General features: G+C 34.3%; 2 pseudogenes; both read left to right on the plus strand.

The window, feature by feature from the left end:
- Positions 1-8,425: 8,425 nt before the first annotated feature.
- On the plus strand, positions 8,426-11,883 carry LOC132277627 (G-type lectin S-receptor-like serine/threonine-protein kinase At1g11300; annotated as a pseudogene).
- A 2,802-nt stretch (positions 11,884-14,685) lies between these two features.
- Positions 14,686-20,208, plus strand: LOC132277635 (G-type lectin S-receptor-like serine/threonine-protein kinase At1g11330; annotated as a pseudogene).
- The last annotated feature ends 4,061 nt before the right edge of the window (positions 20,209-24,269 follow it).

Below are 24,269 nucleotides of genomic sequence, written 5' to 3' on the forward strand. Positions count from 1 at the left end.
CTATTCTTCTTATTCCACCTCTCCTAAAAATTGAAATGGACTTGTGTGTGTTAGCAGATGTGTTTCCAACATAATCATCCTTGTTGAGATCCTTACGTCATCTCTCCTGTCATATTATATTTGTCCTTTATTTATTATTATTATTTTTTTTTCCTTCTGTCTTAGACTTATTTTGTTTGAAGGTTGATTTGTATTTCTTCTCTAAATAAAGGGGAAATTACACCAATCTTCATTAGAAATTGGGCGAATTACGTACATGTAAATTGTTTAACATTTATTATTTTGATTTTCCTTAAATTCATTCGTTGGTTGCTGAAAGACAGACTTTGAGTGTGGAAAGTCAACAATGCCCTAATTTTTAATACAAGGAATAACACAATTTTCAGTGGCCGGTTGCCAGAAGGTGGCTTTGAATGTGAAAGTCAATAATGCTTCAATTTTCAATTCACCAACGGTCAGTGGCCTAATAGTATCAGTCTCTTTTCTTCTAAAGGAAGGTAAGGGGTTCAAGTCTCAGAAGAGACGAGTGTGTGTTAGTACCAACTATGGAAAAAAAAAAAAAAAAAAAAAAAAAAAAAATTTGTTCAAGGGAATGACAAATTTTTCATAAAAGGGAAATGCAAAATTGTCGTATAATAAAGTTTAGTCAACAGGTTTATCATAAAGAAAAGATTGAAGGTGTCGTTGAGCACACTCACTATAACGATGTTGTCCGTTTTGGGCCTGAGTTCACATAATTTTGCTCTTAAGTTTTACCCCAAAAGACCTCATACCAATTGAAATGTACAAATCCTACATATATAGCACTTTTCCTTTTCACACCCAGGGGATGTGGGATTGTGCACCTTTTTCCACACCTAGGAAATATGGAATTGTGCATCTGTAACTCGCCCAATGTGGTAATCTGCCAGTGCCTCTTGCACACACCCACAGCACACCTGCCCACAAAGTCGTCACACATGCCAAATCTTAAGGGATGTCAAAGTAATAAACGTTAAATATTCTACTTGTATATAATTTGCTCTAACTTCAATAGTTGCTAGTGTAATTTACCCTGAATAAATGATACGAGTTCAAGTTTGTTTGTGGAACTCGTTTATGAAAGACTAGATTCAAATAATATTTAGCTCGGTAGCAAATGATTGTAAACAAGAGTCGACTTTGGTATTGCAATAAGTTTGTTCTATTATAATTTAGGTCATGGAAATAAGAAAATAGCCTCTTCTAGAGTGGATTACAAAAATCTACACACCTAAATCTTTTAGACCCTGAAATGACGGAAGGCCTGCGAACTTGGGTAGTCCTTTAAACAAATACTTGTAAATGAAGAGTGTTAAATAACGTATGCCTAATTACACACAATATATGGCTCGAAAAAACTTATACTCTTTGAAGGTTTGGCATGTGGTTTTTATCCGCTCTCAACCATCAATCAGAAAAGTATATTGACACTATGCAAAAAGTCCCTTCTAACCCCCTATTTACGTATTGAAAGACATTATCGGCCTCCCTTAATGATGTCGCTTGTATAACCTTGCCTAGTTATAATCCCTATCAATTAATACTTAATAAATTAATAATCTTTTTTAAATAGTAAATTATGTCGGTCTTGACTTGGACCAAATTATTAAATTAATAATTTCGTTAAATTTATAAGATAATACATCTTAAAAATTTCCTTATAGGTTTCTATAGGTCTCACTTATGACATAAATTAATAATTTGGTAAGTACATAAATGACTGATTAAATTATAAATGTTTTAGTATTATAGATGTGTAATGAAGTACAACAAGAGTTTGTGTTTGTATAAATAGAGTTTGTGTTTGATTCAACACACTGCATGCATTTGATTAAATGAGTATAATACATTAAATTTTATTTTATTAAATAATAAGGACAATACATTTAATTTTTGGTTGGTTAAATGTTTCTTTAATTGATTAGATGAGTACAACACATTGAATTTTATTTTATTAAATAATAAGAACAATACATTTAATTTTTAGTTGGTTAAATGTATCCTTAATTGATTAGATAAGTACAATACATCGAATCTTCATTGATTAAATGAGTGCAATACATTGAATCTTTAAGATTATTGAGAAACTAAATGTTTTGAAAAAATATATATACATAAAACATCTTGTTAAATTAATAACTTATTAATTTATCAATAAATTATCCGTAAATTATTATTTTGTTTAATTAATAGAATTTATGTTGTCCGAGCGCTATTAATTTATAGAGGTTATACAGTATGTTTTGTTTAACCTTTTGGGAATAAATGAAAAAAAAAAAAAATAAATCTATTTATTGTGTAATAAATTAATAAAATAAAATAAAAATAGATGAAGAAAAGATCGATAATATAAGTTAAATTTTTTTATGTTTTACTAGCTCCACATTGATATAGATTTTACTAAGGAAACAACTTTAGTGGGAGCTGGCCGGTAATTTAGTGCGAACCAAGTCCTAAAAGGCCACAAACAAATAGTAATGGGGTTTGAAGAATTTTAAACTTAACTCAGACCAGTTTGTTTATTTGACGCCTAAATGAATTGATTGTGGTGGATTCTTTAAAATGATGAGAAGTGCATCTCTTGCAAATTCACTAGCATTTTGCAAGAGTTTGCGGGAAGTACAGCGAGCCACTCTTGAACATAGAAGAAATTGATTAACAAGCAATCCTGATTAAATTACATTATGCAGTCTTACATTGGCATTGCAATGAAATAAGTTTTCTAATTCAAAATAGTGACTTAGATGTCACAATAAAACAATTTTATCGAAACTCATTCTCACATGATTATTAATATTTAAAATCACCTTGCCAACCATACATACTGTAAACAAATTTTTTTTTTTTTTTTAGTAAATATCCCAGTACATGGTTTAGGGGAAATAAATTATACTGTAAACTTTTTTGTTCATATGTGTAAAAATAGTTGTAAAAATATATGAGTCACATTTTCATTTCTGGAAAAATTTTAGTTTTGGTGGCATAAACCAAACTATGTTTTGGACTGTATCCATACATGGATTACATATAATTAGAAGACAACATAGGCAGACACATTGTGGTTGGGGAATGCCTAAAGGCTCTATGCCCATACCTTCTATGACAAGAACATGATTAAATCCTTTTTTTATTTTTTATTTTTTTATTATTATAAATATTATTTTAACTTTTTTTAATGTTTTTTGAGACCTTCCTCAAAGACAGGAGCGGAACAATTAATGGACTAATCTGGACTATAGATCAGGTCCAATAAATAAAAAAAAAAGTACTATTAGTCTTATAAACTCAGTCCTTTGGTCTTATAAATTCACTAACATTTTGCAAGAGTTTGCGGGAAGTACCGCGAGCCACTCTTGAACATAGAAGAAATTGATTAACAAGCAATCCTGATTAAATTACATTATACAGTTTTATATTGGCATTACAATGAAATAAGTTTTCTAATTCAAAATAGTGACTTAGATGTCACAATAAAACAATTTTATCGAAACTCATTCTCACATGATTATTAAATATTTAAAATCACCTTGCCAACCATACATACTGTAAACAATTTTATTTTATTTCATTTTTTTTCGTTCTAGTAAATATCCCAGTACATAGTTTAGGGGAAATAAATTATACTGTAAACTTTTTTGTTCATATCTGTAAAAATAGTTGTAAAAATATATGAGTCACATTTTCATTTCTGGAAACATTTTTGTTTTGGTGGCATAAACCAAACTATGTTTTGGACTGTATCCATACAAGGATTACATATAATGTAGAAGACAACATAGACGGACACATTGTGGTTGGGGAATGCTTAAAGGCTCTATGCCCATACCTTCTATGACAAGAACATGATTAAATCCTTTTTATTTTTTATTTTTATTATTAGTATTATTTTAACTCTTTTTTTTTTTTTTTTTTTTTTTTTGAGACCTTCCTCAAAGACAGGGCCGGAACAATTAATGGACTAACCTGGACTATAGACCAGGTCCAATAAAAAAAGACCACGTCCAATAAAAAAAAAGTACTATTGGTCTTATAAACTCAGTCCATATGTAATCAATTTTTAGTATTACTCTTCTTTTTTTTATCAGCCCAACTGCTTCTGTGTTTATCTGGATTATATTATCAAAATTCATTTCATTAGTATAATTTAAATTTAATTAAATATAATTTATATATGAATATTTTATGGAGTGGATGGTTCTGTGATGTTTTTGTTTTGTATTAGAACTTACCAAGTAAGCTAGTTGCAGCAAAATTAGAGGAGGAAAGAGAACCATATGATGAAACGAGGAGCACGTTTGTGTGTGATTGCATGAATGTAGTTGGTGTATTTGGTGAATTTAAGTTGTGATGTGGGTGTATGATAAATCGCTGTTGGTGACTTTAGTAATATATAATGTTATTATAATGGATTAAATTATTAAGTTTCTTTTGGATGCCTGCCATGTGTGGACTAAGCAATTACATGCTTATGGGGCCAGCACTAACACACACACAACACGTATCCATCCATATATATATATATATATATATTAATATTGATAAGGAAGAAGTGTACTGGAGCCTTCCATGCTCCAAAGGTTTTAGATAAATCAAAGAAATATAAATATATATATATATATATATATATATATATATATATATCTCGTGTGGTATATTAGCAATGAAAGAAGGAAAAAGAATAAATAAATAAAATAATAGAAAAGAAGAGACACCATGCACTTTGGACCTTTGAACACTCGTGTATGTGTGTGACGGCATAAGTGTAGTGGTGTGTGCTGGTTATGAATGGTTAGATGAGGGAGATATTTAGGTGCTGTGCATTAGCATTTATATTGAAGGAGTAAGCTTCTAATAGAAGCTTTGTTAACCGAGTAGTACATATGTTTTAAAAATTCTCTTTGGGGTTATAGTTCTGGAGACACTAAATTGACAAAAAATAGTGCCCTTTTGAGAACAATCTTGTGGACCAGTACCCAAGGTAGAGAATTTTGTATTTTTATTATTTCCAAATGAGTTGCGTAGTAGTATAACTTGATATAATTCTTGCTTCCTTGTAGTTATTTTGCTGAAATTTAATTTATACGCTTGTGATTAGAATTTTAATTACTGTGACTATAAAGTTTAAGATTTATTATGCAGGATTATTGTTGAATTCTTTTTAGAAATAAATATGATATGATTATAATGTTGTATAGGCAGAGAGAAGGAGACACAAGTTACAACAATAAGTAAACAATTTCAAAATTTGCCAAGGTGAGACACATCCCTGTGTTTATCTGGGCTATATTTGATTTTTCCCTCCTTTAAGTAAGAGCAGAAATTATGTTAATTGGAAACTACAATTCAAAAAGTTTACAATTACTAGAAAGTGAAAAAACATCTAACTTTTCATTCAAATTAGGACATAAACTCATGTTCCCTAGAACATGGACAGTTTTATTTCAAAATTTGAACACCTTTATCAATTAATAGTTAAATGAATATTAAAGATTCAATTTAATAAGGTTTTATTTTATTTTTATCCGAAAAACGAATTTCAATTGGTACTTTGATGGATAATAAATATATTCTTATACCTGATCGAATCGAATCTTCGATAAAAAAAAACTATCCATTTTAGTTTACTTTGACTCCGCCCCTACTCAAATAATAGAACACTGAACAAGAGACAAGTTACAGCACGGAACAATCCTTTTCCACAGCCTTCCATTAGCACTAGGGAAAGAAAAGCTGTGGAAAAACAAAAGCATTACATTTCATAATTAAATCATAACCACCCAAAATAATGTCTTGGTCCTATGTATATGATCATGGCTATATGGTTATAAAAATACGATATATTAATATGGTGGCAGTGGGGTATATATATATATATATATATATATATCCAAAAGGTAAGACCCACAGTTTCTTTAGAAACATATTTATGTGGCATTGGCCTAACAAATTGGACAATATGTAGACAATGATAATCTATATAATTTGTATATGCAAGTTGTGGTTGGGCAACGTTTAAGCCCACGTCTTCTAGAATGAGAAGAAGTCGAGAGAGAAAGAAAAGAAAAGGGTAAGCTTTGAAACATATATGGATTGCTAATGTACTACTACTTTTTTTTCCAAATTACGACCACGTGGACTACAGAACAACTAGAAAGCACGTGTATAACAAGAGACTGCCGACATGATAACAATTTTTATAGTAAATTTCAAAATATTGGGCCACAGAAAGTGATACGTTGAAAATAATAATATAATATATTTAAAGATAAATAAATTTTGTACATTTTATCCACAAGTTAGTAATTTTGAACTTTGAGGTTGACGCTTGTTTTGAACTTTTAAAATTTTATATTATTATTTTTTAATTAATTTATAATATATTTAGAATTTGTGTTAGAAAAAATTGGAGACACAGAATGTAACCACATATAGGCGAGGATGATGCACACTTTTAACCACGTGTTTATGTTGAAAAATGGCTCACGGTGTTCAATTCCGTCACTCTAAGAGAAGCGCTTAAGCTTTCTCACGAAATTATAAAGAAAAAGAGGGAAGAAGAGCGTGTATTTTTTTTTTTTACAAGAAGAGCGTGTATTAACACAATTACAATTACGGCTTAAGTTTCATTTGACATGCGTTTTATGTAAAAAATTATTTTTTTTTATTTATACAATTGTTCATGACCCAAAATTATAACAGTAACGCAACATAGATCCAAACATTTCACAACAAAATATTAATTTTTTTTTTTTCAAAACACTCCTACAACAAAAACATTATTTTTATTTTAATCAAAAACAAAACGTATAAAATTAAGTGTATGTCAAACGGATCCTAATTTTTTTAAATTGTGACCATAACCAAATCTAGATTGCTTTAGAACAAACATATAAACATTTTTTAAAAAAACAAAAAGCACTTAACCCCAAATTGAAGCAACAAAATCAAACTCATCTTAATTTTTTGTTTGAAAAGATTAAAAAGTAAAGTAGTAGTTGAATAATCACACAGTAACCTAGTACGAGTACAAAATAAGCATAGAGTTTAAGAGGACAAAACAGGGGTGGATTAAAAAGTGTATTAATCGCCTCCCCCAGATGATCCCCAAAACACAAAAGGACAAAATTGATTCTAACAGGTGGGTGTCTCACAAAACACCAACACGTGAAATAAATTTTTTTTATAGTATTAGAAAATAAAAAATAAATAAACTAAACTGATGAAAAACCGGGTAAAACCCAACCGAAAAAGTAATTACCCTCTCTGGCAAAACCCCACTGCCAAAAGCATCACCGCCACTCCCCAGTTTTCACCCTCCGCCGCCACCACCGCCGCCACTCCCAAACCTAGCAAACTCCACTGCCAAAACCATCAACGACCATTGGTTGAAGAGGGAGGGAGAGACATCAGAGTTCTCTCAAATGGGTTTTCATTTTGAACCGGGTTAACCGTTAAAAAACGACTTGATCCCATTTTTATTACATTTAAATATTGTTTGACTTAGACACTGTGAGTTGCGTGATTGACTGATACCATATAATTTCGGATCATGATAATAGCTTCTTTTTTTTGCAAAATAGACTCTAAATAAAGCTGACAGATTGCGTGTTTTGTGTTTGAATTTTAACCACGTAAATTTTTTTCCCTGATAACTAACTTTGTACTGGGTTTGCCTCCGCACAGGGGGAAGGATTGTCTCAGTTCTTTCCTGTGACTTTCCTGGCATTCTTGTTTAATGGATTAGTTAAATTACTGATAAGATTTTACTTGATCATCCTGATCATCAACATCAATATAATTACTACAAAATTCAAGTAGCAGTGGGACCCTTGATGCAACTCCATTTTTCTATATACCTTGTAAATTTGATTAGCCTCAATAATGCAATTAAGTTGTCACATTGATTTGCTTTATTGATGGCTTTCATTCTTTTGTGTAGTTGCTTCTCTTAGTTTGCTTCTTTCTCGTGAATATTTCAACGAAGTTGTTGATACACAGTGTTGAACGGTTCAAAGCTGATAATTGAAACTGCATAAACCAACTACATCTAGATAAATTATAATCTACCCTTTGCAAAGACCAAAAAGAAAGAAATGTAAATTACCAAAAGATTGACCTTTCTGGACAAACTGAAAAATTCAAACTGAGGGCTTCAAGAAATAGATTTGGCTATGGAAAAAAAAAAAAAACTTAGACAGATTAACTATTACAAAATGTGTATTTAATTGAGATGTGAAGAAGTACGAGAAAAGTGTAGAGATTTAGCAGCCAAAAAATCTTTGACCAAATGGGGAGCTGAAAGTGATGCCATATTCACTTATTAAACCTTGTCTTACAAACTAGAAGACATCACATCTTGCATCATCACCAACAAGAAGCGCTCAACAGAGTTATTCGACTAGCCATGGTATGTACAAGCTTAATGACTCTTCTTCTAATCCATGTTATCATATCTTTCTATTTTTGTACTATTGAATTTGCCATTGCCATTGACACAATTCAATCAACTCAACCCATCCATGACCCTCAAACTATAGTCTCCATTGGTGCCACCTTCAAACTGGGATTTTTTAGTCCTGTTAATTCTACTAACCGGTATGCTGGTATCTGGTACAATGCCATCTCTGCGAATGCTGTGGTGTGGGTAGCGAATAGGGAAAAACCTCTTTATGACTCTATTGGGTGTGTGACAATATCCAAGGATGGTAATCTTGTAGTATTGGATGGACAGAAACAGATTGTTTGGTCATCAGATGTTCCAAATTCTTTGGTGAACTCAAGTGCTCAGCTTTCAGATTCCGGGAACCTTATGTTGTGAGATAACTCCAATGGAAACATAATATGGGAGAGTTTTGAACACCCTTCTGATTCTTTCTTGCAGGGGATGAAAATGAGTTCTAACAAGTTTACGGATAAGAAGATCCAGCTGACCTCATGGAAAAGCCCTTCAGATCCTTCAAAGGGAAGGTTCTCTTTTGGCATCAATCCTCTAAATATTCCTGAAGCATATATATGGGATGGTAGTGATCCATACTGGCGGAGTGGTCCATGGGATGGGCAGACTTTTATAGGCATGCCTTACATGGTTCCTGTATACTACAGCAGATCTGAAGTTGTAGATGATAAACAAGGAAATGTATATATAAGTTACACTTACGTAAATGAGTCTTCTCTGTTATACTTTGCCTTGAGTTCTAATGGAACTCTTTTGAAGAAGCGCAAGGAAAAAGGAAAGGAGACTTGGGAAAATTCGTGGTGGGTTCCACCTACTGAATGTGTAGCATATGGCAAGTGCGGTCCATTTGGAAGCTGCAATGAGCATGGTTCACCAATTTGCACCTGTTTACAAGGATTTGATCCAAAGGATATGGAAGAATGGAGTAGAGGAAATTGGACCAGTGGGTGTGTAAGGAGGAGACAATTGCAGTGTGAGAAAAACAACGGTACTGATGGTGGAAAGGGCAAAGAAGATGGGTTTCTGAAGCTAAAGATGATGAAAGTGCCGGCCTTTCCTGAGACGCTATTTACTTCAGTGGACAACTGCAAAAGCCAGTGCTTCAATAATTGTTATTGTACGGCGTATGCATATTATAGTGGCATTGGTTGTATGCATTGGAGTGGACACTTAATTGACATACAGGAATTCTCCTCTGGTGGGGCAGATCTTTACATTCGTGTGGCACATTCAGAACTTGGTAATTTTTTTTTTTTATCATCCTTAGAAAAATAATTAAATTATAATAATATTACGTGCTTGTAATAATCCTCTTTTGCTTCTTCTGTTCTTTGATTCTGAATGAGCTAATATCACTTGAATTTGAACCATTGCATATACTGAACATGTTAGCCACCTTACATCTGTACTCTAGTTTAGAAATGCGTTAATCTATTTTAATAGCATAATAATCCATATTAACTCAAGCACTCAGAGTTCGTATCTATACTTTTTCCCATTTGCCCACAGAAAAAGAGAGCCATGGAAATTGTCTAAACTTTCAATTCTTTAATCCATATTAACTCAAGTACTCTCTCAAAGTTTGTTGTGCTTTACAGAGAAAAAGAGAAGCACAAAAGTAGTTATCACAATTGCAGTGCTCATAGGGTCATTAACCATTGCAATCTGTATCTATCCTTCCTGGAGGTGGATGGCTAGACAAAGAGGTATATGCCCACTAAAATTAGCTCAAGAGATTAGCAATTATTTGCTGTTATTATATACATTACCTATTACTAAATTTTGAATGAAAGCAAAAAGTGAGAAGTTGCAATCTAAAAGAGGGGAAGTGAATCCAGATTGTTCGAATGAAGGCATGCTTGGAGAGAATATGAAGCAAATTAAAATTGAAGAGCTACCTCTATTCAGTTTTGGGACACTGGCAATTGCAACAGACAAATTTGATGTGGCCAATAAGCTCGGACAGGGTGGTTTCAGTCCAGTGTACAAGGTAATGGTCAACCATCTAGAGCTTTACACTACCAAAAATAGATAAAGTGAAAATATTCAAATTAATCTTTATTTTCAGGGAAAATTGACAAGTGGACAAGATATAGCTGTTAAACGGCTTTCAAAGTCCTCTGGACAAGGGCTGGACGAGTTTATGAATGAGGTTGTGGTGATTTCTCAACTTCAGCACCGTAATCTTGTTAGACTTCTTGGCTGTTGTGTGGAAGGAGAAGAAAAGATGTTGATTTATGAATACATGCCAAATAAAAGCTTAGATGCATTTCTCTTTGGTTAGTTCATGATAAAGCTCTTTGTGGTATATCTAGTTATTTCAATTTCACAATCTTAACGTCAGTAGGAACTTCATTGTGTTGAGAAGACAGAAGGCTTTTTCTTTTCTAGTCATTGGGAACATACTGATCTACTAAAACTATGAATTTCATCTAAATTTCAGTTTCATTGTCCCTACAACTTTAACCTGCTTTCTTTTTCTTTTCTTCAATATTCTCTCAGATCTAATCAAGCAAAAGCTCCTGGATTGGAGAAAACGTGCCAGCATTATTAAAGGGATTGGTCGAGGCCTACTTTACCTTCATAGGGATTCCAGATTAAGGATTATTCATAGAGATCTAAAAACGGGTAATGTTCTGTTGGACGAAAATTTAAATCCAAAAATTTCAGATTTTTGCATGGCAAAGGTTTTTGGAGGCAACCAAGACCAAGCCAACACTAGAAGGGTTGTTGGAACATAGTAAGTAGCCTTTGCTTTGTCCAAATGAGTAATGATTAATGTGATTGATTCTTTTCTTGAGATACTTCAACTTAAATAATTTTACTATTTGGGCTATAATGATGCAATGCAGTGGGTATATGGCCCCCGAGTATGCAATGCATGGGAGATTCTCGGAAAAATCTGATGTCTTCAGCTTTGGAGTATTGTTGTTAGAGATTATAAGTGGGCGAAAGAACACTAGCTTTCATCCGGATGAGAACACTTTAAGTCTTCTAGGATTTGTAAGTTCAGTTGAATTATTGCCTCATTTATTCTATATAGTTCCTTTTTAATTATCTGTCAAATTTCAAAATTTAATAGTTGTTACTTTGTACAGGCATGGAAATTGTGGAATGAAAATAGGATTTTAAGGCTAATAGATCCAACAGTTTTTGATACATGCTTCCAAGTGGAGATCTTGAGAAACATACATGTAGGACTGTTGTGTGTGCAAGACTTCGCCACTGATAGGCAAAATATGTCTACTGTTCTTTCGATGCTTAGTAGTGAAATTGCAAATCTTCCAACTCCAAAGCAACCTGCATTTACTGAAATACATGGTTTTTCAAAAGTAGGTTCTTCTCAACAGAGCCCAAGGAAATGTTCTTCGAACAATTTAACTGTTACAACCATTGATGGTCGTTAGCATGCAAATTCTTGTGATTTTTCTACTCTTTAATTGAATATAAATAATATAGGTTTGTTTTAAATATTGTTTTCATCTACTCTATTCAGAACTCGATGTTTGCCTTTATCCTTCCACATTGTTTCTTTTAAGAAAATCCTTTGTTTTTAATCAGCCAACAGTGTTACAGATTAATCAGGTATAAGAAACCACTTTGGCAATGTTAGGGTGCGGGAGGGGGGAAAGCACTACTCTAATACCATTTTTTATCTCATTGATTAGCAGCTTCTTTAATTCTTCCAACAGAAGCACTTTGGACCAAGAAGCAGCTCTGCAACAACTTATATGTCATAAGGCAGCAACAGAAGCACTTTGGACCAATTCTACTTTCATGATACATATAAAAGATTTATGTGCTATTATTATTATTATTATTATTATTATTCTGGTGAGTAAAAACAGAAATTACATGGGATCTTCAAACCAAGTTTAGACCGTATGAAACAACTATTTTGACATGAACCGCCCAATGAAGCAACAAGGGCTTGTAAAGCCAGATGGTTAAATTCATTTGCTTTCTGTTTCAAAGACATTTCCCAACTATCACATCCTCTATAGTTAACCCCAAAAAGTACAATCTAAGGGACTCGTAAGAGAAATAACAAAAACATCAGTATTTGACATCAATGAATAGAATATACATCAAGTACAAACCAGAAATTCAGTTGTAATGTGAGGTGCAATCATAATGGTTTTTGTAGTGTGGCAGGAAATATCGCTCAAATTATTAGCTTGTGGTGGCCTCATGGATTACATGGCAACATCTAAAACCACTCTGAAATTGAATTGTATTATCATGCATGTCCAGAGGCCCATTAACATGAACATGAAGAATAGGAATCAGCATATTATTATGAAATCCCATAGCAATTGCTTAGAAATTGACAAACGGGTCAGTATCCTAGCAGTATCAGCCTCTTACTTTTCAAAAGGAGGTCTGAGGTCCTAAGTCTCAAAACAGACATGTTTGTGTGAGTACCAACTAGGAAAAATAATTAAATTTGTTTAAAAATTGGAACAAAATGTTATCTTGAAGTAGAACTGAATTAAATTAGCAATTTTCGAGTAAAAATGCTTCAAATTAAAGATTAAGAAGATCTTGCAGTGTCACAGTTGCACAAAAATAATTAATCATTCAACTAAATGGATATGTGATTACTGAGGTAGCAAAATGGGTCATAACCCACCAACCCGCTCATATCTATCCATTTTAAAATGAATATGGGTGAATTATTTTAAAATATGAATCAAAATGGGTAACTCATATTTCATCAATCATATAAGATACAGGGCTTCACATTTTTTATTTGACTCAAATTTATTTCTTCTTCTCTCTAAAACAGTTTCACATACATAAACTTTTGGGTAATGAAATTTCTAGGAAAGGTAGGCAACGAATGAAGACCGTTGCCACTGACTTGGAATATCTTCGTGTGTGCTTAGGTATGCGTTTCAAACACTCTTTTACCTACCAAGGACAATATATTAATCAACTTGATATAACCCTGATTGATTGCCTGTTTGCTGCATCTATGAAAAATCTACTTTGGCCTCTAATACAAAACAATGTGCTCAAGCTATAGCTAACAAGGGTAGTAATTAGTGTTTCTTGCTAGCGGATTTCTTGCTGGACTTATGGTCTTCATAAGTCTTAGATTTGGAGTTTGAGTCCCTGTTGGGTGTTCTTTGTGATTAACATTTATTGCTCCTGTAGTAACTTATGCGATCCGGGTGAGGAGACGTCCTTCTAGACTCTCGGGGATTAGTCGGGTTGTTGAGGGACCCTAAAGATTCGTGCCTTTCCGAATGACCCGAGTTAATTAAAATAATAATAATAATAAAGAAGGGTAGTAATTAGTGAGACAAATCTTTCTTGGACAAGGTGTCTTCTATATAGGTGTGGTTTATAAAAAATTTCAGACATGTAAGAAAGAAAATGAGGAAAAGTTAAAATGAAATACTAATAATTTCGAATAGTGCGGAGAGAGAGAGGTCGGTGTAGGAAAGGGAGGGTCTACACGTCTCACATTTGTGGAACAAATTTTCAATTACCTTAGTGGTTCAATCAATAATTATTGATTATGATAGGTAAATCTTATCACTTGAAGATAACGTTTTAGTTAGTTTTAGTGATTAATTATTGTTAAATATTAAATTAATTTCACTATAAACATCTGCAGTCTGCAATAATAACATGTAATTTTTTTTTTTTCCCCTAAATGCAATTATAATATGTTTATTTGTGAATAAACCGAAAGACAGATGCTATATTATATCATGTTGGGATAATTACGTTTACCTCGCTTGAAGAATTTCTAAAATTTAAATGCATAGCCTTTCAAAAAAATAAAAAATTAAATGCATATGTCGAAGCTCTATTGAAGCATTCAGTAAAAAAAAAAAAAAAAAAAAACACAAAGCTCTATTGAAGCTTAGACACAAATTGTGTTCCTATCAATATGATAATGTTGAAAATTCTGCGCATTCCCCATTTGAAATGCTCTATTGAAACTTAGACACAGATTGTTTCCATCACCACAATTTTGTGACGTTACACCAATTACGGCACAAAAAGTCTTTTTTGCGTTCAAACACATAGCTTTCACTATGTATTTCCAATATGAAGAAGTAGGAGGAAAATAATTAATGAGGTTCCTCCACCGTATTCAGGAGGAAATAAAGAATTGACTGGAACTATAAGATATCACGCCTTCCATCTTCACTCTTCACTCTACCAATACCAATAAAAATATTCGACTTGCCATGGACCATGGTAAAAGCTTAATGACTCTTCTTCTAATTCATGTTCTTATACAATTTTGCACCGCCAACATTGACACAATTACATCAACTCAACCCATCCTTGACCCTCAAACTATAGTCTCCAGTGGTGCCACCTTCAAACTGGGATTTTTTAGCAAGAGTAATTCTACTAACCGGTATGTTGGTATCTGGTACAACGATATCACAGCCAAGGCTGTGGTATGGCCCGTATGGGTTGCCAATAGAGATCAACCTTTGAATGACTCTTCTGGGACTCTGGCAATATCCAACGATGGGAATCTTATAGTCTTGGATGGACAGAAACAGATTGTTTGGTCATCAGAAGTACCGCCAAATTCTTTGATGAATTCAAGTGCTCAGCTTTCAGATTCCGGGAACCTTATCTTGCGAGATGACTCCAATGGAAACACGATATGGGAGAGTTTTGAACACCCTTTTGATTCTTTCTTGCCGAAAATGAAACTTGGAGCCAACAAGCTTACAGGAAAGAAGACGCAGATGACCTCATGGAAAAGCCTTTCAGATCCATCCACTGGAAGCTTCACTTGTGGCATAAATCCTCTGAATATTCCAGAAGCATAAATATGGAATGGTAGTCATCCATATTGGCGGAGTGGTCCATGGAATGGGCAGATTTTTATTGGCATACCTGACATGGTTTCGGTATAGTACAAATTTGAAGTTGCGGATGAGAAGGAAGGAATCGTAGATGCAAGTTACACTTACAAAAATGAGCCTACTTCGTTATACTATACCTTAAGTTCTTGTTATGAAAAAAGGATCGAATAGGAGTTTATGAGAACAAGAGAAAAATAATGACAAGAAAAAAAAAATAGGCACACATACAAACGAGACAAGAATTTACGTGGTTCGGCTATACCTACATCCATGGGGAGAAGACAAAACAATATTTCATTATGGAAATAAAGAGATACAAGGCAAAGTGGCTCATACCCAAAACCCAATTACACCAAAACTCTCTCACCCACTAACTGATATTACAAACTCACTCAATTGATTTGGGATGATTAACACCATGAGGGCACGAGCTATTTATAGCCACAATCTGTCACTAAAATACTTGGTCATCAAGTATTTACAATGTCTGTAGCTGACATTTTCCAATCTTGCTGGCCACGCCTACTTGCTGATCACTCAGCTTGGTTGGCAAGTTGATGATGACACAATGGGTGATGCAATTGCTGACCTCATTTGAGCCACAAAAATTCAACAAATCTCCACCTTGGCGAAAATTTAAAAGAGCCACTGTATCTTTGCTAAACAACCTGTCTTCTCCACAAAACAAATTAATTAAGAATTTTAGTTAAGTTTGAGTCATCCTCAAACTTAACCCTTGGGCTCTCATTCTTTAACCCATGCATGTCTTGCGCAGTCACAAGCATACCTCTAGTATTTGTGTCAAACTCTAAATACTTTCCAAAAGCAATCTCAGAAATTCCAAGTTTGACATATCCTTTAGCAATTTTCTCCAACCACCCACAAACCACCGACTGGTAATGAAAAGTCATCTTCTCACCCTTGTGGAGAACAGGACATCCTTGACTTTTCCTCGCATCTCTATTGTGACCAACTACTTGCTTCCTATGCATCTTAATAGCACTCGAATGGACTATCTCATTGCCACTAAGATTATTGCAAGTTAATATCACACCTGTCCTCATGGGTCTGCCTCCCTGTAAGGACTACTGCAATTTCGGTTGCCATCTGAAAACGAATTTCATTCTCCCACCACGTTGTGTAGTCCCCTCACAACCCTTTTGAGAACTAGGATCGTAACTCCTCTTTCGAACACTTCTTTTGCCAAGACCCGAACGCAGATTTCTGCTAACTGTAGAAGACCTTATAGAAGCTCCACCTGTTACTGTATTCCCTTGGAGAAGATATAAATTTTTCACCTTGGTGCCCTGTAGCACTACAAGAGAATCCATCACGACCATAATTGTTCCACCCTCTGTTACAACCTTGTAACCTTTGGAGTCTAGCACACCCACTGAAATAAGATTCATCTTCAGATCCGGTACATGTCGCACATCTGACAATGTTCTCACCAACCCATTGTGCGTTTTGATCTTGACTGTTCCAATTCCTAAAATTTTGAAAGCTTTCCTGTCCGCCGTCAAAATCAAACCACCTTTCACCTCTTTATAGGAAGAGAAAGAATCGGACATATATGAACGGAATAATCAGAATCAAGAATCCAACTATCATTAAATGACATACCTGAACACAAGGTTGTCATGAGAACATAATCGTCACTTTCCGAATCACTCGTTGTAGCAGTTGCCACTGAAGCTGCTTCCTAAACCTTCTTTAGACCTTGCTGAGTCAGCAGGGCCTGCATCTTAATGTGCCAAAGACTGAAGCTAATTTTGCCATCAAATTTCTCAATCTCGTATCTGGTTGACATCTCAAAAAACTCCCCAAAAAATTACTCGGTGAATAGTACTGTATTTGTGAACAGTACCCGAATAGTATCTGTGAACAGTACCATATGTGTGAACAGTATCTATACACAATACACGAACCTGAGCTCTGATACCAGTTTGTTATGAAAAAAGGATCGAATAGAAGTTTATGAGAACAAGAGAAAAATAATGACAAGAAAAAAAAAAAAATAGGCACACACACAAGCGAGATAAGAATTTACGTGGTTCGGTTATGCCTACATCCACGGGGAGAAGACAGAACAATATTTCACTATAGAAATAAAGAGATACAAGGCAAAGTGGCTCATACCCAAAACCCAATTACACCAAAACTCTCTCACCCACTAACTGATATTACAAACTCACTCAATTGATTTGGGATGATTAACACCATGAGGGCACGAGCTATTTATAGCCACAATCTGTCACTAAAATACTTGGTCATCAAGTATATATAAAGTCTGTAGCTGACATTTTCCAATCTTGCTGCCCACGCCTACTTGCTGATCACTCACCTTGGTTGGCAAGTTGATGATGACACAATAGGTGATGCAATTGCTGACCTCATTTGAGCAACAAAAATTCAATAGTTTGATGAGAATCTAACTCTGAAGTACCAGCAAAAAGGAAAGGAAACTTGGGACTTTTGGTGGTCGGCTCAACATACTGGATGTGATGCATATGGCAAGTGTGGTCCTTTTGGAAGCTGCAATGGGTAGCGTTCACCAATTTGCGCCTATTTACAAGGGTTTCATCCACATAACATGGAGGAATGGAGTAGAGGAAGTTGGAGCAGTGGACGTGCAAGGAGGAGACAATTGCAGTGTGAGAGAGATGACACTAGTGGTGGTGAAAAGGGCAAAGAAGATGGGTTTCTCAAGCTAAAGACAGTAAAAGTACCGGCATTTGCGGAGTTGCCAATTGTTTCAGGAGTCGAGTGCAGAAGCCAGTGATTAAATAATTGTTCTTGTATGGCTTATGCAAATGATATTGGCATTGGTTGTATGCACTGGAGTGGAGACTTAATTGACATATAACAATTTTCCTATGGTGGAACAGATCTTTACATTCGTGTTGCATACTCAGAACTTGCTTAGTGTTTTTCATCATCCTTAAAAACATAATATAACAATAATATGTGCTTTAAGTAATCCTCTTATGCCTATTCCGTTAGTTTTGCCTGATGATTCAGAATAAGCCAATATCACTTGAATTTAAACAATCATGTAAGCCACCTGACAGAAATTCGCTACTCTATTATAATAGCATAAGTAAAAATTCTCAAATTTTTAATCCATGTTAACTCAAGTACTCTCTAAAAGCTTGTGTTTTATAGAAAAAAAGAGAAGCGCAAAACTAGTTATCACAATTGCAGCGGTCATAGGGTCATTAACCGTTGCAATCTGTATCTATATTTCCTGGAGGTGGATGGCTAGACCACAAGGTATATGCCCTTTTAAAATTTGCTCAAGAGATTAGCACATATTGTTGTTATAATATACATTACCTATTACTAAAAGAGGGGGAGTGAATCTAGATTGTTCGAATGAAAACATGCTTGGAGATAATCTGAACCAAATTAAACTTGAAGACCTACCTCTATTCAGTTTTGAGGAACTGGCAATTGCAACAAAAAAATTTGATGTAGTCAATAAGCTCGGGCAAGGTGGTTTTGGTCCTGTGTACAAGGTAATACATGTTCGTCAAGAGCTTTACTCTGTACTAAAAAAAGAAAGAAATTAGTTTCATTTCTAATTTCAGTAAAAATTGCCAAGCGGACAAGATATAACTGTCAAATGGCTTTCGAGTTCCTCTGGACAAGGGCTGGAGGAGTTTATAAATGAGGTTATGGTAATTTCCAAACTCCAGCATCGCAATCTTATTAGACTTCTTGGCTGCTGTGTGGAAGAAGAAGAAAAGATGTTGATCTATGAATACATGCCAAATAAAAGCTTGGACAGATTTCTCTTTTTTGTTTGTTCATGAAAAAGCTCTTTATGTTATTTCAGAAACTTTTTGTGTTGAGAAGACAAAATGCCTTTTCTTGTTGTAGTCTTTGGGAGCATACTGATATACTAAAACTATACATTTGGTCTCAACAACAATTTTATTCTCCCTATAACTTTAAGCTACTTGTTTTTTTTTCTTTTCTTCAATATTCTTACAGATCCAATCAAGCAAAAACTCTTAGATTGGAGAAAATGTGCCAACATTATTGAAGGGATTGGGCGAGGACTACTTTACCTTCACAGGGATTCCAGATTAAAGATTATTCATAGAGGATGGAAATCTAAATCCGAAAATTTCAGATTTTGGCATGGAAAAGATTTTTGGAGGCAACCAAGACCGAGCCAACACTGGAAGGGTTGTTGGAACTTAGTAAGTACCTTTTGCTTTGTTCAAAATGACTAATCATTCACGTGATAATCCTTCTTTTTCATGGGGCACTTCAACTCAAATAATTTAATTATTTGGGCTGTAATAACATAATAGTGGCTATATGACCCCTGAATATGCAATGGAAGGGAGATTATCAGAAAAATCTGATGTCTTTAGCTTCGGTGTATTGTTATTAGAGATTGTAAGTGGACGAAAAAACACTAGCTTTTATCATGATGAAGAGTCATCGAGCCTTCTAGGATTTGTAAGTTCACAAGATTCTTTGTCTCAGTCACTCCATAGTTCCTTTACATTCAAATTCCTAATCCAACATTTAATAGGTTTGTTACTCTCTCCAGGCATGGAAATTATGGAAATAAGATATGATTGTAAAGCTTATAGATCTAACAATTTCTGATCCATGCTTCTAAGTGGAGATCTTGAGATACATACATGTAGGACTGTTGTGTGTGCAAGAATTCGCCAATAATAGGCCAACTATTTCTACTGTTCTTTCGATGCTTAGTAGGGAAATTGCAGATCTTCCAACTCCAAAGCAGCCTGCATTTACTCAAATACAAGGTGTCTCAAATATACAGTCTTCTCAACAGAACCAAAGGAATTTTTCTGTAAACAATGTAACTGTTACAACAATTTCTGGCCGTTAGCATGCAAATTCTTGTGATTTTTTCTCTCTTATTATTATCCTTCAAGTACACTTTAATTGAATATTCGATACCTATGGAATTGGTAGAGCACTTGTTTTTCAATTGCAATTTTAAATGGTTTTTTGGATCTTTTTAATTGGGATTGGGATTTTTTTTTTGATAAATAATTGGGATTGGAATTCAGTGGAAAAATTTGATCAAACAGTTAGAAATCAGTCTTCATGTTGGTTTTAATGTTCCTTAGGGTGCTAGGCAAATTATATGGAATGTTGCTGATACTGTGAGGGAGCCTTCTTTGTTACTGTTTAGCAAATTGAGAAGAATGTAATCCTCATTGTTTGCTGCTATTTTGAGCTTGTTTGGACTCTGTTTATTGGTTCTCAGAGAGTACCTCCTCTCTGGTTTGGGTGTTCGTTCTCAGCTATCATTGTGCTTTTATTTCTTTGCTGTGGGTTGTTTCTTGCTAATCTGTATCCTCGGCAGCCTATGCCCATTGCTGTTTTGTGCTTTTGATTGTCACTTAGGCCTGGCTTCCTTAGCTAGTTTTGGAAGCTGTTAAGCTAGGGCTTCTTGTAATTAGGAATTATCAGAAGAGTTATGGTCAAACACAATTACAATTTTAGCTTACTTCTCAAAATTGTGACTTTAACTCAATCTTAATTTCTTAAATTCTTTCTGTTTATAACAAATATATAATAATTTTTTATAAAAATGAAACCCAAAATTGAGGCACCAAAATCAAACTCATCTTAAAAATTTAGCATGGGAAAGATTACAAAGTCAATTGAACTATTAGTTTAATAATCACAGTAACATACTAAAAAATAGGTATATAGTTTTAATATATATATATATATATATATATATATATATATATATATAGTTTTCATATTTCTGACGTAGCGCAAGGAACGGGTTTTACTGTGAATCCACAAAGTGTGTTTTGAATCCACAAAACAAGAGATAAATTCATAAAGAATTCATAAAGCACAACAATGTATGCGCAGATTATTATGAAATCCCACAGCAACTGCTTAGAAATTGGAACAAAATGTTATCTTGAAGTAGAACTGAATTAAATTAGCAATTTTCGAGTAAAAAGGGTTCGAATTAAAGATTAAGAAGATCTTGCAGTGTCACATTTGCACAAAAATAATTAATCATTCAACTAAATGGATACGTGATTACTGAAACCTATATTAATGCTGCACAAAATCTCTAAGTATTTTGTTTCAAAATCAGAGACTCCAGTTACTTAACAAATAAAATCTAATTACGATCATTAAAATCGAAAAAAACATAAAATTGTTCACAAAGACATAATTAGAAAAGGCAGTGGTGTGAGAGCAGAAGGTGGAAATGAAAGTAAGTAAAAGAATATGGGATGTGTAAGTCACTTCACTTCAGTTGGGCAGTAGATATTCTACAACTAATAAGTTCCACTCTTACCTTCATAATCATGACCATGTCATTTTGAAAGGTCCAATTTTTTTTTTATATAGTTTCAACAACTGAGGAGTTTCCTTGTAACAGGTCACAAACTTCTTGAGGAACAAACTCTCTATGGACTCCAAAAATGTTGCTGCGCTAATGGGGTTCTTAATCAAACCTTTCGATAACAAAACTTGTAGCACGGAACACGTGGGAATGATCCTCTTACCCAAGCTCAGTGCCATTAATAGTGAACGAAGGGCTAGGGACAACTTCCAACCCATTGTGTTGACATAAAAATTCAGTGTCGCAGTTATCTTCTCCTCGGATATCGTCATACACCACGGATATCTTGTAAAAACCAACATTGTTTCTTCCTCAGACCAACCTCACTTCTGATAAACCTCTATCCTCCTTTTCCACATTGATTTGCTCATTGCCATCAATGCATGAACCGCAATAACAAATTGCAATTTGGAAGGGTTGAAACCCATTTTCTTAACATCCTCTAATAACTCATTCAATGTATCTGGTTTATCCTGAGTGACCTAGGCTGAGAAGTAAATAAGTATACAATATTCGAACCTGGCCCAGTTGTCTCAAAATTTCAATGTTACGGAATATAATAGCATTGTGATAGCACAATAGAATCACAGGAAATCATTTGGGTGTGTTTGGTAGGGTAGATTTGGAGGGATAGGGAGAGAAAAGAAAAGAGATCAGGATAGTGTGAGAGTGTGTTTGGGTGGGTTAAGTGGAGAGAAAAGAGAGGATAGGGAGAAATAGGGAGATAAAGGATAGTGGAGTAAGTTATAAATTATTAATACCAAAAATCTACTCTACAAATCAACATACAGAAAAGTAATTCCATTTATGTTCCAATATGCTTAGTGAAATGCAAGGATGTATGACAATACTAAAAGTTATTAAAAAATTTAGGATGGAAAGGAATTGAGTTGGATAGGTATAACAGATACAACAAAAATAATTTTTTCACATGCTCATAAAAAGGGTTAAAGAAAACTGTTACCTTCAACCATGTTGAATGGTTCATCTAAGCCTTGTGATACTTTTTCTTTTTTATTTTTATTTTTCACTTTTGTTTTTACCCATGTCATTGAGCTATAAAAAAGAAACAAGATTTTGAAAATGGATAATGTATGAATAAACAAGATTTTGGAAATGGATAATGTATGAAGTGATTATGTAAAGGTAGAACAGTAATTTGATCACTATCATTTCTTTTCTTTCATTTCCTCTATGTTATCCAAACAAGAATAATTATCCTTTCTTTTCTTTTCTTTTAGATATTGTTGATATACGTGCCACGACGTCTGTTTGAGTGGCACCATCTCTGAAAATAAGCACACCTGGCCAGTACTTATCTGGCGTGCTCCTGAAAGGATAGTATCCTCGAGCTACTGATCGGTTGAGTCGATTACAATTATAAATCAACCTTCGCAATAGCACGAATCATTGTAAAATAGGACTATTGGTCGGGTAAGTCGAACCACTGGGATTGCGCTAATCTATGGCAACCTAAGTGTCTAGGGTCTTTTTAGAATGATAGAGGTGTTCATAGAGGATTTGTTGGTTGTCACTTAAGCTATGAAATTAAAGTGCATCAAATAAAAGCTTGCAAGAATTTAAAGGAGATGAAATACAAATAAAGAGGACTAGGGAAGTGAACCCGCCTCCATCCCTATACACATGCTATATTAGAGCTAAACTGGGGGAAAAAACAATATATACTATGGTCATGATACATAGCAACACTTGGTTGCTATAATATCTTCAAGAAGTTCATTAAATCTGAAGCAAGCATAATCCATCAAAGGTTAACATGTTTAGACTACCTAACTAAGGTGTAGCTTAACCATATTTACTTGAATGAAAGACTATCAATCCCTAGATAAAATGATGAAGCACATGAAGGTAAGAAATAAGCATAAATCATCAAAGGTTTTACCTAAGCAATGATCTATCAAAGTCCTTATCAACATGCCATTGAACCATTTCATGATCTCACTACCATTGTCACCATGAGAGTGCAAGCAACATGATTAAAAGAATAAACCATCAAAGATAGATAATTGACTCAATATTAATCATTTAAATACATGAAGATCCATTACAAGAGGCAAGATACTCTAGACCATGAAAAGACCAAAGATTATACATTGCAATCCCCAAAATAGAACTATACTAGGACATGCTTACAAGGGAGGGGCTTCATCACCTCCCTAGAAGGAGGTTTAGTTACCCATGGGAGCCTTAGAAGAAGGAAGAAGCTTGGTTGCAACCTCCATTTTCGAGCTCCCTTTCCTTGGCTTCAAGAACTCTATCTTCTCCTCCTCTTTCTCTCTCCAAAAATCTTGCAAAGATGAGATATGATCTGCTTGTGTGGTTCCCCTCCTTCGTAGACATCCTCTCCCACTAAACAAGGCACAAAAAAAACACCAAAAGACATCTCAAACCAACCCATAAAGATGGAAATCAGAGATGAGGGAAACAAAGTGCAAGTGGGCTGAAGTGATGGTTCCCGGAGAGGAATCTGCCCATAGTTCGAGCGCTCGAACTAAGCACTTCGAGCGCTCGAACTAGCACTTCGAGCGCTCGAAGTTAGACTAGTAAACTC

Source organism: Cornus florida, unplaced genomic scaffold, assembly GCF_030987335.1.
Source record: "Cornus florida cultivar Cherokee Brave unplaced genomic scaffold, ASM3098733v1 CherokeeBrave_3.0.0_Hap2_Chr01, whole genome shotgun sequence".
NCBI lineage: Eukaryota > Viridiplantae > Streptophyta > Magnoliopsida > Cornales > Cornaceae > Cornus > Cornus florida.